This window comes from Camelus dromedarius, chromosome 1 (assembly GCF_036321535.1).
Source record: "Camelus dromedarius isolate mCamDro1 chromosome 1, mCamDro1.pat, whole genome shotgun sequence".
NCBI lineage: Eukaryota > Metazoa > Chordata > Mammalia > Artiodactyla > Camelidae > Camelus > Camelus dromedarius.
In genome coordinates, this window is record NC_087436.1 from 15,808,860 (window position 1) to 15,826,880 (window position 18,021).

Genomic DNA, 18,021 nt, shown 5'->3' on the forward strand with positions numbered 1-18,021 from the left:
ACATTGTTAATCATACTATGGTTTCTTGCCTACATTTATAACTGGAGGAATCCCTAAATTTCAATTAGTTTTCAGCAAAAATAAACATTTTTTTCCTATCCAACTTCAATCCACTATAGATCCCAAATAATGAACTCCTGGCTTGCAGCTATGTCTTCTAAACAAGTTTCCCTGTCTTCAGTCAGATGCTGCCTCTAATCCAGTGTCTGGTTTGGGAACGCACAAATCTGATAAAGCCATTCCTTTCCTTAAAACTCTTCATTGGTTCTCCTGGCCTTTAAGATTAAGTCTAAATTCTTTCTGGTGACTCATAAATCTGTCCAGGACAGGTCTCTCTCTACTTCCTTACTCCTGCTCTGTTTCCCAGCCAAACAGGACTTGTGAAACACAGTCCTCTCCTGCCTTCCCACTTACTGTTTGTTTTTTATGATGGGAATCCTTTTCCTTGACTTTATCCCTTCTCTGCTTGGTAAATGCCTTATTGATCACCTCTGCAGAAATCCGACTTACTGTCTGCCTCACAGGGTTTACATCACACTGGGGGAGACAGATAACTAAACATGTAATTGTAACACAATGTGAGATCTGCCTTGTTTTCTCTTTTACCTCCAGGGCTCACAAACTGCCTGGACCAGTACCTGCTTAGTGTCTAGGTGTCCTGCAACTCAGAACGTTCAGCCCACTGTTCTCTATGTGAATGGGCCCCCTGGAGTTGTGTGACTATCAACGCTGGCCTGATAATATTTTACTGATGAATAAACAAATGAATGAGTGGCCTCAGCTGAGTGGGGAAGAGTGCTGCAGAGACTGAAATTTGGGCAAGAGTCATTCTGGATTACATATAATTGGTTGTTCAAATTAATGATCTTAATGGTTTTTACTCACTTCTATTTACAGTCTAGAAGAGATGAACATTTCAAGGGCTTAAAAGAGCCACTTGTTCTGATTATAAAAGTGTCACAAGTTCATTTGTAGGAAACTTGAAAAATGCAGCAAAATACAGAAAAATAAAATTAGATATTATAAACAATGCCATAATTGGATGGAACTATCTTGGGGTGTTTATGTCAATAATATTTGAAACTGATTATAAGCCATATTGAATATATATTTGGTCACTGATTCCTTGATTCCAAAAGTATAAATTACGTAAAACATAAAGAATTTAGAGTTATCATTGAGATATTTTTTCCTTTGTTAATCATTTCATTTAGCAAATATTTTCTGAACATAAAACATGAGTAACGTGACACTCTGAAGAATATAAAGATAAATTGAACATTAATCTCATGACTCCAGTACTTAGAGATTATTAGGGTGATCAGACACATTTGTGACCTTAATACAAGGCAGTAAGGATACGTGACTTAAGAAAGCTGCTGTCAGCCAGAGTGAACTTTTTTTTAAAAGTAAACTGGGTCATGTCATGTGTCTGCTTAAAACTTTCACTGGATCGTCATCGAATTTATTTTTATTTTAATTAAATAATTTTTTATTAGGATATAATCCACATATCATAAAATTCACTTTTTAAAGTGTACAACTCATTAAAGTTGTGTAGATATTTAAATAAAATCCAAACCCTTAACAATGGCCAATAGCTTTGTGTAATCTGGCTCTTGCCTGCACCTCTCCAATTTATTTCCTGACACATTTGCCTTTGCAGTTGATGTTGACTTAACCTAGAATCCTGGAGTGCTTTTTCTGCTGGCATTTAACACAGCTGGCTCATCTTGGGGGTCTCAACTGAAATGATACCTCTGCAGAGAAATTTTTTCTGAAACAGTCTCCAAAATAGCCCTCCCATCTTACCCGACTACTCTTTGTCATATCACAAAATATTGATTTTCTTCATTGAATTTACTTACAATCTGTAAATGGTTATATATTACTTATTGTTAGAATATAAATTTCATGAAACAGAGATTTTGTTTGTTTGTTTTAGCTCTCTTTATTCAAAAAAATTTCCCAACTTTTTATTTTTAAAAATTTCAAACCTAAAGAGAAGTTAAAAGAATAGTACAGTGAACACCTATATACACTTTACCCAATTTTCGATTATTAACATTTTATCACACTTGCCTTACTTCTCTCTTTATGTGCGTATGTGTACTCCTATTTTTCTGAACCATTTGAAAGTTGCAGATATCATACTTCACCACTAAGTAATTCACCCTGAATCTCCTAAGAACAAGAAATCTTTCCTGTGTAACAGCAATACCATTGTCGCTCTAAAATATTTAACATAGCTATAATACTATTAATATATGGTCTAAATTTTCCCCAATTATTTCTATTTTAACATTGAAATATAGTTGAATTATAATATTATATTCATTTCAGGTGTACAGCATAGTGATTCAGTATTTTTGCAGATTTTACTCCATTATGAGTTATCATAAGTTAATGGCTATAATTTCTTGTACTATACAGGATGTCCTTGTTGCTTATCTATTTTGTACATGATAGTTTGTTTTTGTTAATCCCATGTCCCTAGTTTATCCCTCCCCACTTCCCTCTCCCCTTTGTTAACCGTGTTTGTTTTCTAAACCTATGAGTCTGTTTCTGCTTTGGATATACATTCTTTTGTATTATTTTTTAGGTTCCACATATAAGTGATATCAGTAAGTATTTGTCTTTCTCTGTCTGACTTATTTCACTAAGCATAATATTGTCTAGGTCCATCCATGTTGCTGCTATTGGCAGAATTTCATTCTTTTTTATGGATGAGTAATATTCCATTGTGTGTGTGTGTATATATATATATACACACCACATTTTTATCCATTCATCTATTCATGGGCACTTGGATTGCTTCCATGTCTTGGCTATTGTAAACAGTGCTTCTATGAATATTAGGGTGCATGCATCTTTTCAAATTATTGTTTTTGTTTTCTTTGGATATACACCCAGGAGTGGAATTGCTGGATCATGTGGTAGTTCTATTTTTAGCTTTTTGAGGGACCTTCATACTGTTTTCCATAGTGGCTGTACCAATTTACATTCCCACCAATAGTGTACAAGGGTTCACTTTTCTTCACATCCTCTCCAACATTTGTTATTTGTAGACTTTTTGATGATAGTCATTCTGACAGGTGTGAAGTGATGTCTCATTGTTTTTCCAATACTCTGTTAAATAGAAGTGGTGAGAGTGGTTGTCCTTGTCTTGTTTCTGAATTTAATGGAAAGGCTTTAGCTTTGCACCCTTTAGTATGATGTTGGCTGTGGGTTGGGCATAAGTAGATTTTATTATGTTCCAGTTGTTGCTTATGGCTTTTTCCCTGTTGAGGATCCAATTAAGGATCATCCATTGCATTTGATTAAGTCTTGTAAAGTGTACTTGTATGTACAAAAGTGTCCTCCTGCCTTTTTTTTAGTCTTTCATGACCTTAATATTTTTTTAAGAATCCAGCCCCTTGTCTTGTAGAATCTTCTACAACCTATCTGTGGCAAGAATACTGACATAGGTGATGATGTATTACATCAGACCAGGAGACACCTAACGTTACTTTGTGCTATTGTTGGTGATGCAAAGTTAGATCACTTGGTTAAGATGGGTTTTATCAGATTGCTTCCTTGTAAAAATACCTTTACCCCTTGATAGTTAATATTGGTATTTTGAGAACATGTGAATATTTAATTCTTCAACAACCTTTCACCCATTGGTTTTAGCATCCTTTCATAATTCTTGAACCATTTTACACTGGTAGTTGTAAAATAATGATTTTTTTCCCTAAGAACAGTCATCTTTACTGACCTCTTCACAGCTGTATCCTCAGTTCCTGTGCTTTGAATGAGGTGGGCACTGAGTAAATAATTGGTACATAAGTGGATGAAACTCCCTTCTATAGCATTAGTCAATCACAAATCCTGTCAAAATGGCAGCAAAATGATAGATTATTTTGGTATTAAGAATAGAATTTCAAAGTGCTTCTGTTGTTGAGCCCAAGTCCGTGTGCCTATGCACAGTGGGGCCAAACAGTTATGTTGGGGTTTGGAGCAAAGAAAGGTTTATTGCAGGGCCAAGCAAGGAGAACTGGAGACTTGTGCTCAAAAGACTTGAACTCCATGATGGTTTTCAGGGAAGGGTTTATAAAGGCAACATATGGAGTGAGGGCTGCAGGGTGCATGATTTTCTTCTGATTAGTTGATGGTGAGGTAACAGGGTAGTGTTCCTGGAATCTCAATCATCAACCTTTTGTTTCCAACCATTCTGGGGTTTCAGCATATAGTTACCATCCTCCACCAGGGTAGGGGGCCTTAGCTCCTGCAGAACTCAAAGATATGTATCAGATATATATATGTCCCTTTAGGAGGAACTAGGACTCTGTTTTATCACTGAACTATCGTTTCTTTTTTTTACTTTTTTTTTTAAATTGAAGTATAGTCAGTTATAATGTGTCAGTTTCTGGTGTACAGCATAATGTCCCAGTCATGCATAAATATATACATATATTCTTTTTCATTAAAGGTTATTACCAGATATTGAATATAGTTCCCTGTGCTATACAGAAGAAATTTTTTAAAATATATTTTTATATATAATAGTTAACATTTGTAAATCTTAAACTCCCAAATTTATCCCTTCTCACCCCTTTTTCCCTGGTAACCATAAAATTGTTTACTATGTTTGCGAGTCTTTCTGTTTCATGGATGAGTTCAAAAGTGTTCTGTTTTTTCTTTCTTTCCTTTTTTTTTTTTTCAGATTGCACGTACGAGTGGTATCATAGGGTATTTTTCTTTCTCTTTCTGGCTTACTTCATTTAGAATGACAGTCTTCTCCAGGCCCATCCATGTTGCTACAAATGGCATTATTTTATTCTTTTTTCTGGCTGAGTAGTATTCCATTGTATAAATATACCACAATTTCTTTATCCAGTCATCTGTCAATGGACATTTAAGTTGTTTCCATGTCTTGGATATTGTAAATAGTGCTGCTTTGAACATTGGGGTGCATGTATCTTTTCAAATTAGAGTTCCCTCTGGATATATGCCCAGGAATGGGATTGCTGGATCATATGGTAAGACTATTTTTAGCTTTTTGAGGAATCTCCATGCTGTTTTCTGTAATGGCCACACCAAACTACATTCCCACCAGCAATGTAGGAGAGTTCCCTTTTCTCCATAGCTTCTACAGCATTAATTGTTTGTAGACTTTTGAATGATGGACATTTTGACTAGTGTGAGGTGATACCTCATTGTAGCTTTGATTTGCGTTTCTCTGATAATTAGTGATATTGAGCATTTTTTCACGTGCCTGTTTGCTATTTGTATGTCTTCACTGGATAATTGCTTGTTTAGGTCTTCTGCCCATTTTTGGATTGAGTTGTATTTTTCTGGTTTTGTTGTTATTAAGTTGTATGAGCTATTTATATATTCTGGAAATTAAACCTTTGTCAGTCACATCATTTGCAAATATTTTCTCCTATTCTGCAGGTTGTCGTTTTGTTTTGCTTATGGTTTCCTTTCCTGTGCAAAAGCTTGTAAGTTTAATTAGGGCCCATTTATTTTGCTTTTATTTCTATTGCCTGGGTAGACTGCCCTAGGAGAACATTGCTAAGATTTATGTCAGATAGTGTTTTGCTTATGTTTTCTTCTAGGAGGTTTATCGTGTCCTGTCTCATATTTAAGTCTTTAAGCCATTTTGAGTTTATTTTTGTGTATGGTGTGAAGGAGTGTTCCACCTTCATTGATTTTTGTGTGGCTGTCCAGTTTTCCCAACACCGTTTGCTAAAGAGACTGTCTTTTCTCCATTGTACATTCTTGCCTCCTTTGTTGAAGATCAATTGACCATTGGTCTGTGGGTTTATTTTTGGGTTCTGTTCCATTAATCCATGTGCCTGTTTTTTGTGCCAATACCCCTGTTTTGATTACTGTAGCTCTGAAGTCTGGGAGGATTATTCCCCCAGCTTTGTTCTTTTTTTTAAATATTGCTTTGGCAATTCTGGGTCTTTGGTGATTCCATATAAATTTTAGGATTATTAGTTCTAGTTCTGTGAAAAATGTCCTAGGTAATTTGATAGGGATCACATTAAATCAGTAGATTGCATTGGGCAGTATTGCCATTTTAACAATATTAATTCTTACAATCCAAGAGCATGGAATCTCTTTCCATTTCTTTAAGTCATCTTTAATTTCCTTAATCAATGTTTTGTAGTACTTCATGTATAAGTCTTTCACCTCCTTGGTCAGATTTATTCCTCCATATTTTATTGTTTTGGAAGTGATTTTAAAAGGGATTGTTTCTTTACTTTCTTTTCCTGCTAATTCATTGTTAGTGTAAAGAAATGCAACTGATTACTGTATGTTAATCTTTTCCTTTGTTTCTGCATTCCCTCACTTCCCTAATTAGTATCTGCTTGAATCTGCTCTTTGGAACTCAGGGAAGGCCTAGGAGACAAAAGCCTTTTTATACAAACTAGAAACAGGTGGCATGGAGGGGCTTTTGTACTAGGGGGGCCCTGCAATGTCCTACTTGATTTCAATCCCCCTTTTTCTTTGATACTCTTCAGTTCTGAGGGTAACAGATGTGGGACAAGAAAGGGAATAAATTTTTGGATAGAGAGGTTAATCATAAACTCAGCAGAGAAACTCAGTATTAGGGGGACTCGGTTTCACTTCTGAGTGAACCATTCACTGAGTGGCTATTCACTGGATCAGGGTTCAGCAAACTATGGGCCACAGGCCAAATCTGGTCTGCCACCTGTTTTATTATGGCCTACAAGCTAAAAATGGTTTTTATATTTTTAGATCATTAAAAAAACTTAAAGGCGGGAGGGTACAGCTCAGTGGAAGAGTACATGCCTAGCATGCATGAGGTCCTGGGTTCAGTCCCTGGTGCCTCCATTAAATAAACAAACAAACTAACACACCTAATTACTTTCCTGCCCCTTTCCAAAAACAACAACAAAAATTTATTTTAAAGTTTTTTAAAAAAGTAAAAAATCAAAAGAAGTATAATGTATCATGACTTGAAAATTATATGAAATTCAAATTTCAGTGTTCATGAATAAAGTTTTGTTGGAACACAGTCACTCTCACTGGTTTAGGTAGCATCTATGGCTGTTTTCTCACTATTATGGCAGAGTTGAGTTTTTGAGACAGAGATCAAATGATCTTCAAAGTCTAAGGTTTTTATTGACTTTATTAAAAGTGTGCTGATTAATGCATTAGATCTTAAACTTTTTGAGGGCACAATGTTTTGCACATAAAAGGCATTCAATTCATGTTTGTTGGATTAAATTGAAACTCTGAAGTCTCTTGATTTAAGTTTTCTGACTTAAAATTCCCTTTCTGGATCTATATAACTGCTATCCATTAGGTAGTATCTAGTATGAATAGGTAGTATCTTAGTATGAAAAGAACTTTTAGTATTTATTAAAGTTTGTTTATCCCTTACAGACTAATAAGGGGAATCATACATTTACCTACCTGTACCACTAGGCTGAATGTGTTAAGTGCCATCAGAAAGCTTATATGTTACCAGCTTCAGGGCAAAACAGAACATATTAAGCTGGAGCAATAGGGAAAAGACCTCTTGTACTTGACATTGGACCCTCAGGTCATATGGAAAGACCAAGAACAAAATCCTGCAAACGGGAAGTCACTGTATACAAAGAGGAAGCTGTGATGTGGCTGGCTTGCCTGGAGCATAGCCTTGTGTCTAGAAGGTGTTGGGCTGGACTGGAGTTCAGCCTTTAAGCAGAAATAGGGAGGGTCTATACCATCTTCCAGCCATTTATCACTACCCGCTCAGTATCAAGGCTACAGTAATCTGGCATTTCCTTATCACTTAACTAAGATAGTTCTAGTTCTATTGATGGTCTCAGCTAACCACCAGGAAAACCAAAGGGCTTTGATCAGCCCTCTTCCTTCCCTACCTGTCTGCATTCAACAATTTAATCTTCCTTCTTTCTTGAAACTTTCCTCTCCAACTCATTCTGATGGTAGCTGTACTCCCCCCTCTGGTCCATTTTCTGTTGACAGAGAACAGACAAGGGCTCCAATCAGAATATGGCTGTCAATGGGAAACAGGTCCTACAACAGATTCTATTTTCAACTTTTTTCATTTCAACACAAACTTTTATGGAAAATGTACTACATCCAAGACACCATTCCAGGTGTTGTAAGGGGGAAAAGATTCGCACAATGTTACATCTTGTGGAGGAGAGCTTGGTAAACAAGTAATTAAAACTCAAAGCAGAAAAAGGTAAAGGTTGATAAGGAGCATAAAGAAGCATTCTGTGTATGTGAAAAGGAAGGGCAATTAAAAGTGACCTTGAAGATAAGAATCATTCATATCTTTCTAAGGATGAGGGTGTTTATTACCAATGCTCTGGTAGTTAAGAAAAAAACTTAAGTTATAAAGTTTGTGGACTTCTAAAAGAAAAATTGGTTTTCTGATTATTTCTTCATTATAAATATTAAAACTTTCTTTTAAAAGTGATTACTATTATTCTAGCAGGAATCCTTTTTTCACTTGGTCCTTAATGTTGCAGGAAAATGGGGAGCTAGAGGATGGCCATGTCCCAGGTCCCAGTCACTCTGCTCGCCGCACGACAGGCCAATAAATCGGGAGACAAGGTGTCGGGGCAAGGAATAGCGACTTTATTTGGAAAGCCGGCAGACCCGGAGGATGGCAGACTAATGTCTTGGAGAACCATCCTGCTCTAGTCAGAATACAGGCTCCTTTTATACAAAAAATAAGGGAGGGGGAGGGAAAATAAGGGAGGGAGTGTGGTTGATTGTTGTAATCTTCTTGCTGCAGGCATTCTTTGTTCTTGCAGCCATCCCCATGGGCTAGGTCATGGTGTCCCTGTAAACCTCCAACAAAACAAAGGTTATTCTCTACTTCACCAGGTGAGTCCCTGGGACATGCCTCATCAAGTGAGGGTTCTTGGCTTTGTGCAGCAAAGAATTCAAGAACGAGCCATGGTAAGGTGAAAGCGAGTTTATTCATGGAGATAAGTCAGAGTGCAGGCCGTCTGAAAAGGCAAGAGAGAAAGAGGCAGCAGGCAAGAGGTGGCCCCTTGGCATGAGGTTTTCTTGGGAAGTGAGATCGGGCATGAGGTGTGGGGGGTGGGTAGTTTTTATGGGCTCGGTAACTTCATATGCTCACAAATGGGAGGATTATTCCAGCTATGTTGGGGAAGGGGCAGGGATTTCCAGGAATTGGTCCCCTGCCCACTTTTTGGCCTTTTATGGCTAGCATTGGAACTGTCATGGCACCCGTGGGTGTGCCATGAGGCTCAAGGTCTACTGGAAGTCGAATCTTCCACCATCTTTGTTCTAACCAGTTAACTTATCCTCAATTGCTGTATCATTCTTTTAATGGTTGTGTCCTGCCCCCTTCCCTCTTGTCTCACCTAGAACAATTCCATTTGTAGATATTATTAGCTCTGTTTTACAGACGAAGTAAATGAGCCTCAGGAATTAAATAAGAATGTAGGAAACTGGCCTCAGATAGAATTAAACTGTCTTTTCCTCAGTATTTGAAGTGAATTCTTTAGGGAACTAGAGGCAGAATATCTATTTACATATACTCCTTTTGTTTTCTACTAAATCAGGGAGCTACATGCCAGCACTTAAATTGACTGTATTCAGGGGCCCCCAGATTCAGTACCTTTCATTTAACCCAGGAGACTCATTTTCTTCATTGTCAAAGTGGCCTAGCAGCTGGTCTGGTACATGGGGACCTAACTCTTTCAATCCAAGGGAGTACAATAGAGTCTGTGCTGTTTGTATGAACAGTGCTGCTGTCTAGAGCTCTATCTACATGGCAGTTCTTAAATAGTTAAAAAAGTGAAAAGAGTATTACTGGTTTTCACAGCCCCCCAAATTCAATTTCCACATTGGGAAATCCAAAGATTGAGGTTATTTCGTATGTTCTGTTTTTTGCTAAAACTAGGGCAATCAGCCATCTTCAGGCAGTCAAACCAGTTTGATGGGTACCCCTCCCACTTCCCCCATCAGAAACAGGCCTCAGACAGTAGTGCTCATTGGCTGATGGTTACAGTTGGATCGACAGGTGCAGCCATGAAAAAAAGGAAAAAAGAAAAAAAAGAACTTTGCAAGCTCCACAAAGAGATTTTGTAAATAGACATGAAGTCTATGTAAACATAGTACCTGTACTTTTTCTAGCTGGCACCCTGGGAACCCAGCATAACGAGATCACAGTAGACAACCTGCCATTGACAAAACAGAGGGTTTTTTAGGGTGTGGAGGTGGAGTAGAAAGGGTATCTGGTTGCTCCTGCTTTTGTCCAAAAAACTCTTCCAGCCAAATTTTCAATTCAAATAGTTCACATGTAGGAACCCTGAAGAATTTTCGGTGATTTAAAAAAAAGAAAAAAAAAGACCAAGACCTGCGTGAGAACTCAATTTACTACAAAGGAATCAGAGTAACTCTTTCTTGACAAAGGAGCAAAAAAGCTCTGTTAAGGTTGGAAACCTGGTCCTGTCTGTAGTCTGTGAGCAGTTGGGGGAAGTGCCAGAAGGGAGTGTAGGATGAAGGGGCTGTTGTATTAGGCAGAACGGAATTCAGGAACTGGGTTGGTTCCCCTTCCCAGATGCTGCGTGAACTTTGCTCAGCCTTCTCTCCGTTCACTCCCTGCAAGAAAGCGGCTGCTGAGCGGGTAGAGCAAGAGTTTATACCCGTTTGTCGTGTTTAGTCTTAGATTATTTGTGATATATTTTAACAAATTAGCGGTTTATGTGCTTTGGATTTTTCTGGGAAAAAAAAAGCAGTTAAGTAGTTTTGCTTTATGGATTCCTAATGGTCTGAGTGAGCAAAGACAGACCTGCTCTCAAGAGTTACCTCTTTGGGTCCAAAAAACTAATAAAATTTGTGGCTGAATCAAAGATTACATATGCATGGTCCAAATGCCAACCAGACTAGCTGGTAAACAGAAGAGTAGATAGCTATATTGATCAGAAAAGTGTTCAAAAAGTGTTTTTTTCAAAAAAATTAAAAATAACATCATTTAACAAAAACATATGCTTTAATTATTGTTATAATGGCTTACATTTATTGAGCACTCATTGCTTTTGGGGTACTGTGTTAAGTACTTTATCTGTAATCCTTACAATGGGAAGTATTATTATAGTCCTTTTATAGATAAGGAAACTGAAACTTCAATAATTTGTTCCATAATTTCTCAAGAGCACATAGCCAGTAAGTTATGGAACTAGAGTTTAAACCAAATGTGTTCAGTGTCAAAGCCTGTGCACTTAACTAGAGAAGAGTTTTACAGGGTTCATAATAGCAAAACATTAGAAACAACTTGAATGTAAATAGTAGAAGCCTGGTTAAAGTATGGCCTAATCAACAACATAACAATAAATAGTTATTTTTAATGTCACATTTAAAAGACGAGTGACATGGAAAATGTTAATGATATATATTATATCTAAGTGAAAAAATAAACAGGCTGTAAGAAGTACGTTTCGCCTGATCTCAATTTTGTACTACACATCTATTTCTGTGAATAATACACACACCAAGTGTCAGAGATGTATGCGTATTATAATTATGGGTATAATTTTTTTTTCATTTTTGAACTTTTCTACATTTTCCAAACTTTCTTCAGTTAGCTTGTATAACTTTTTAAAGTATGTAAGACCCTTCAATGTTATTTAAAGTAGAAGAAAGAATATAGTAAGAGGAATAATAAATGTACTACCATCAATTTTGTGACAGATAACGAAATTTCGTGGGGAAGAAGGGTGGGGAGAATTGAACATTTGAAAGTAGCTGTGACACAAATGCACATTCTTTCACAGGTGCAGCCATCAGTGCAGGTATGTCTCATAATTTTCCATTAGCTAATATCATATTAACCAGGGTCATGAGTAAGCACAATCATATTTGATCATTTTCCTCCTTCTTGAATTGCTTTCCTCCCTTGGCTTCCATGACTCCTATTTTCCGTCTACCTTATTGACCTCCCCTTTCTCAATCTCCTTTGCTTCAGCTCCCTTTTTCATTTCAAAGAGCCCCAGCTTTGGCCTTGGGTCTCCTCTTCACCATCTACTCAGAGGGGAAAAAAAACAAAAATAAAATACCAAAATACCTTCAGGAGCCACACTAGTAACAAGTGAGCCAAGCAAATCCTTGATTTCACTGCCAGCTGTTCCCCAAGCCCAACTCCAGTCACCTCCACCTCAGTCAATAGCACATTGACCAATTGCACAAGTCAAAATGCAGGCCATCTTTTGCTGCTGGCTCTTCCTCATCTGCACCCACACGCGTCCAGTGCATCAGCAAATCCTGCCGGTTCTATTTTTAAACCATATCTTGATTCTTTTTCTTTCCCCTTTCAGCCTCCATCCTGCTTAGGCTACTTAAGTGTTACCCTAAGTAGTCTCTTTGCTTTCACTCTTGCCTGGCCACTGTACATTCTTCACGCACAGCCAGTCATGCAAATCTCTGGATTTGGAATTGAAAACTCAGAAGACGTGGCTCTGGTCTTCTTTCATTCTTCCTATTGAAAAGGTAAGATTTACCTAGCTTGACTGAATTATCACAATTCAGAATTAATGTACTAGTACTAAAAAATAGTGAATTCACTTTGGTTTCTTAGCAGTCAAATATTTGGGAACATAAGAAAAAACCAACAAAATGTATTTGCCCGGTTGTTCTGCTCACTTTGTACTCTACCACCTTGCTTAACAATGGTTGAGAGAGCACTGAAAAAAAGGAAAATTATATTCTATTCTTAATTCTCATCCATCTGTAAAGAACAAAACAGAAGGCTGACATAAATGTGTATTATAGCCTGGGGGTGGCTTACCAAACTTGTTTTCGCTTAAGTTCATCTTACCTCATTTTTCCAAGAACTCAGTTCAGTTTTTTTTTTTTTTTTTTTTTTTGCCTTCTGAGCTTCTACAACTATGACTCATGGAACTAGAACTAGCTCACTACTGCTTTGTGTTACTTTCTGTGTGAGATTTTTCTTAACTGCTTAAAATGACATAAGCAAAATACATTTTTTTCCCTAAAGCTTAAAGACGTAAATGTTAAACTGTCTAACAACTTCCCATTAAAAGAAATTGGATTTAGCAGAGGAATAGAGACTTTCTAATTTTACTGTACAAAGTAAAATAATTTTCCCCAGTTATTTCTTCTATAGCCGTTGATCACAGAACTTTCAGTACTCTTGTTTAGATCCTGGAAATTAAAGTACATTTTCCTAAATGCTAACTTCTTACCACATTTTGCTTTCGAAATAAACTATTTTGAAGTTGACACTATTTCTGTCATGTCTTTAACATGAAATCTAGCAATTGTCTGTTTTTACACAGAACTCTAGATTCTTCTCCCTTCTGATTTAAAAGACTGTTGCTTTTGGAATAGAAATATATAGTCTAAACTGTCTAGATTTAGGGACATTGTAGCTTGTTTCCAATACTCTGAGTGACCTTGAAATCTTTATACAGGTTATTTTTAATTAACATTAAACTTATGCATATGTCATCAAAGGAGTATTATGAAATTAAATAAAAATTAGTTTGGTGTTTGTAAACCTTGGCCCTACCAGGGAAGCTTTAAAAAATATTGATGCCTAGGTCGTACTCAAGATTCTGATTTAATTGGCCTGGGCATTGGAAAGATTCCAGGTGATTCTAGAGAATGGCCAATGTTAAGACCCACAGAATTAGGCAATTATAGCTCCAAGATGTCATTTTTTATGTTTGAGGCTAGCTGCATGTATGAAAAAGGTGGCAATATATTTTTCTTTCCCTGCCTGCCTGCCTGCCTTCCTCCTTTCCTTCTTCCCTCCCCCCACTCCCTCCTCTCTCCCTTTCTTTATTTCTTTCCTTCTTTCTTTCTTCTTAGTGATTTAAAACAATGCAAATTTATAGTTCTAAAGGTCAGAATTCCAAAATGGGTTTCACTGGGCTAAAATCAAAGTATTGGCAGGGCTGCATTCGTTCTGGAGACTACAGGTGAAAATCTGTTTTGCTACATTTTCCAGCTTCTAGAGGTTGCCTGAATTCCTTGGCCTGTGGCCTCTTCCTCTATCTTCAAAAGCATCAGTGTAGCATCTTCAAAACTCTCCCTGACTCTATCCTTTTCTGTCTCCCTCTTTCACTCCTAGGGACCTTTGTTATGACACTGAACTCACCTGTTTACTGCAGGATAATCTCCCATCTCAAGATCTTTAATCTAATCATCGGTAAAGTCCTTTTCCCATGTGACTTAATACATTGACATGGTTCCGGGGATTCGGATGTGGACATCTTTACAGGGCATTCTGCTGCTACCGCAAGCCCCATAGTCTATAGTTGTTTTCCTCTTCAGATTTTACACACTCTTCCTGATGATCTTGCTCATTCAGGTGGATGATGCCACATTGCTACCTCCAATTCTAGGTGCAGCTATTCACTGGACATCTCCCCTGTGTGGTCCCACAGGCCCTGGAACCCATGCTGTTTCTCACCTTTAGGTCTTGACACACTGTGCTGTCTTGGCTTGAGCACCTTTTTCTCCTTCTCTCAAGTCACACTCTTCTTTGTCCTTCTAGACTCAAGGCATTCCCTTCTTCAGGAAGCTTTTATTTATTTTTTAATGAGATATAATTGATATATAAGATTGTGTAAGTTTAAGGTGTGCAACATGTTAATTTGATAATTTACATATTGCAGTATGATTACCACCATAGCATTAGCTAACACCTCTATCACGTAATTATCATTTCTTTTTTGTGTTGGGAACAATGAAGGTCTAGTCTTAAACACGGTAATCTTAAGGTTATCAGGGAAAGGAGGTGGGAAGGGATAAATTTGGGAGTTTGAGATTTGCAAGTATTAGCCACTATATATAAAAATAGATCAAAAAATCAAGTTTCTTCTATAGGGAACTATATTCAATATGTTGTAATAACCTTTAATGAAAAAGAATATGAAAACGAATATGTGTTTGCCTATGCATGACTGGGACATTGTGCTGTAAACCAGAAATTGACACATTGTAACTGACTGTACTTCAATTTAAAAAAAAAGATCTAGTCTCTTAGCAGTTAATAACTATGCTGTGCATTGGATCTCTAGGACTTATTTATCAATTAGTTGCAGGTTTGTACCCTCAAACACCTCCCTAATTCTCCCACTCCCCAGTCTTTGGTAATCAACATTCTACTCTCTGTTTTCACGAGTTTCACTTTTTTACATTCAACATATAAGTAATATAATACAGTGTGTGTCTTTCTCTGTCTGACTTATTGCACTTAGCATAATGCCATACGGTCCATGCATGTTATCACAAATGGCAGGATTTCCTTTCTCATGGTTGAGCATCCCATTATATAAGTATACCACATCTTCATCCATTCATTCATTGACAGACACCAAGGTTGTTTTCCATATCGTGGTCGTTGTGAATAATGCTGCCATAAATATAAGAGTGCAGATATATTTTTGATATCTTGTTTTCCTTTCCTTTGGATATATATTCAGAAGTGGAATTGCTGGATCATATGATAGTTCTATTTTTAAATTTATTGAGGAACCCTTATGCTGTTTTCTGTAGTGGCTGAACCAGTTTACATCCCACCAACTGTGTACAGGGATCCCTTCTTTTCCACACCCTTGCCAGCACTTGTTATCTCTTGTCTTCTTGATGACAGCCATTTCAATAAGTGTGAGGTGGTATCTCATTGTGGTTTCAATTTGCATTTTCCTGGTGGTTGACAGCTACATAATGCTTATAAACTTCCAAGCTCCACAAAAACAGTGTGGTATCTATCTATGGCGAGATAATGTAAGACATTTTTACTTTATCTTCAGCGTCTCAACATTCCTAGGAAAAGGCCTAAAATTGAGCAATGAATATGTTAATCATCTCATTATCCCGCATAATTGTGCACCTTTATAAATGTAAATTATTGTAAAGTAATATAAACACTGCAATCCACCAATACTATACTATGGTTGATGCCACCCAAATATGTACTGGGGTTGGGTAGCTGCTAGTGATTTTCTTAACAGGCTAGTGAAATCCTATCACTTTATCGTTTGAAATCCCCTGAAAGCAAGAATTCAGTCCTTAGCTTGGTTTACTTCTGCCTCTGTAGCTGCATCTCTGTTCAGATTCCTATTAACAGTCTACCTGCTGTCCCAGACTCATCATTTGCTTGAAACAATTATAATTTAGGCATGCTGTCTTGGTTATGATAAGCTAACATAATTTTCATTCATAATAAAACCAAGAATGGATCATGATGTATTCATTTTCCCTTCTGCAGCCTGCTGTGTAAGAACAAATTCAATTCCATTTCCCTCTTTGTGCAGGGCTAATAAAAAAAATAATGACATTTTAAACACTCACAATACTATTTAACTTCATGGGATGAGAGTTACTCACACTTAGGTTCCTCATATATAAAGCAAAGCGTATCTGTAAAGAGGGTATGATCCAAAAGGATGTGGTAGGATATGCTTTTCAATATGTATTACCAGAGCAACCTTTTTGTTTGTTTGTTTGTTTACTGCTCTATAGCTGTATCCAGAAGAAAAATCTAATTATTTAAGATTGACAGTTGGATTCAGTTGTCTTCTAAGATTAAAATGTCCAGCCATTCTGGAGAGTGTTCATATCATGGAATTACCTTCCCTGACTTTTCCATTTGGCTTGTTCCTATTTATTCTTTAATACTCAGCTCTAGTATCACCTTTTCTTGGAAATCTACTAGGTTTTCATAGGCTTAATATACTGCTTTGTGATGTCTGTCTCAGTGACTAGACTGTGAGTACTCAAGGCAGGGACTAGGTTTTTCTTTTCTAACCCAAATGTCTAATGCAGTGCTTACTACATAGGAACACTCAATAAATATTTTTGGGATGATTTGAATTAACGAGTGAATTTCCTCTTGCTTTAAATATTTTTTGGTCCTATTTGGTACATCATCATTGGTACATGATTCAAAAAGGTAAAGAGTCCCTTGACTGACTATATCACGAAAATTTTGTATGCCTATCAACTATTTATCTCCAATGCCATTTTTAATGGCTTCGAAGAATCCCACTGCATGGAAGAACCATGGTTTATCTAACCAACTCTTTTTTTGGGTATGTGTTAGACATGTAAATTGTTTCTAAGATTCGGAAATTATAAATAATACTAAAATGAACACAATTTTAACTCTGCCTCTGAGCTACCTGGTGATGCTTATGATACAGTCTTTTTTTTTTTTTTTTTTTGGTGGGAGGAGGTAATTAGGTTTGTTTGTTTGTTTGTTTATTTATTTATTTATTTATTTTTAATCGGAGGTACTGGGGATTGAACCTAGAACCTTGTGCATACTAAGCACTCACCCTACTGAGTTATACCCTCCCCAGCTTCGGATACATTCTTCAGTATGGAAGAGCAGTATATTGCTAAACTGCTTCTCAGAGATGTTATATATTTGCAGTAAATAAGAGTGTACATTTCCCCCTTGCCAACACTAGTTACTGTAAATCTTTGCAATGAGAGAGGTAAAAAAGGATATCTCAATACTATTTTAATTTACATTTCTTTGACTTTTTTTAAATTTTAGTTTACATTTCTTTGATTATTAATGGAGTTGAACATTTTATTCCTGTATTTTTAACATAGGTTTGCTTACCCTTGGTGGCTGTACGTTTCTTAGCAGAGAAAATAATTTGGAGTGTCTGTAAGGAAAAGGGTGCTTTCTTTAATAAAATTAAACCTAAGTCTTCTCAGCATCAAAGAGAAAATCTCCCTGGAAAATTTCTTGTGAACTTTGTAATCCCAAATGTGAGCACACAAAATCCCTCTTTTCTTGTGCATCTCTGGCTAAATACACTTCCACCACCCTCTTTAACATACAGGCCCAAATTATGGGGACTCTAAATTACAGTACAGCTGTGACCTGGCTGGAATATTTTTTAAAGCTTATACTCTGGAGAAACAAAAGCAATATGATTAGGGAGAGTAATCCAAAGCAACCTGTTTTTCCTGATGTTTTAGTTTTCTATCTATTGCTATATAACATACAATCCCAAAATTCATGGCTTAAAT

General features: G+C 36.8%; 1 long non-coding RNA gene across 1 annotated transcript in view; it reads left to right on the forward strand.

The window, feature by feature from the left end:
- The window catches only part of LOC116156835 (uncharacterized), a 35,826-nt gene extending 33,940 nt beyond the window's left edge, over positions 1 to 1,886 (forward strand). Inside the window, exon 3 of the long non-coding RNA XR_004140722.2 lies at positions 613 to 1,886. This is a non-coding gene — a long non-coding RNA (uncharacterized LOC116156835). The remainder of the gene's footprint in view (positions 1 to 612) is intronic.
- The last annotated feature ends 16,135 nt before the right edge of the window (positions 1,887 to 18,021 follow it).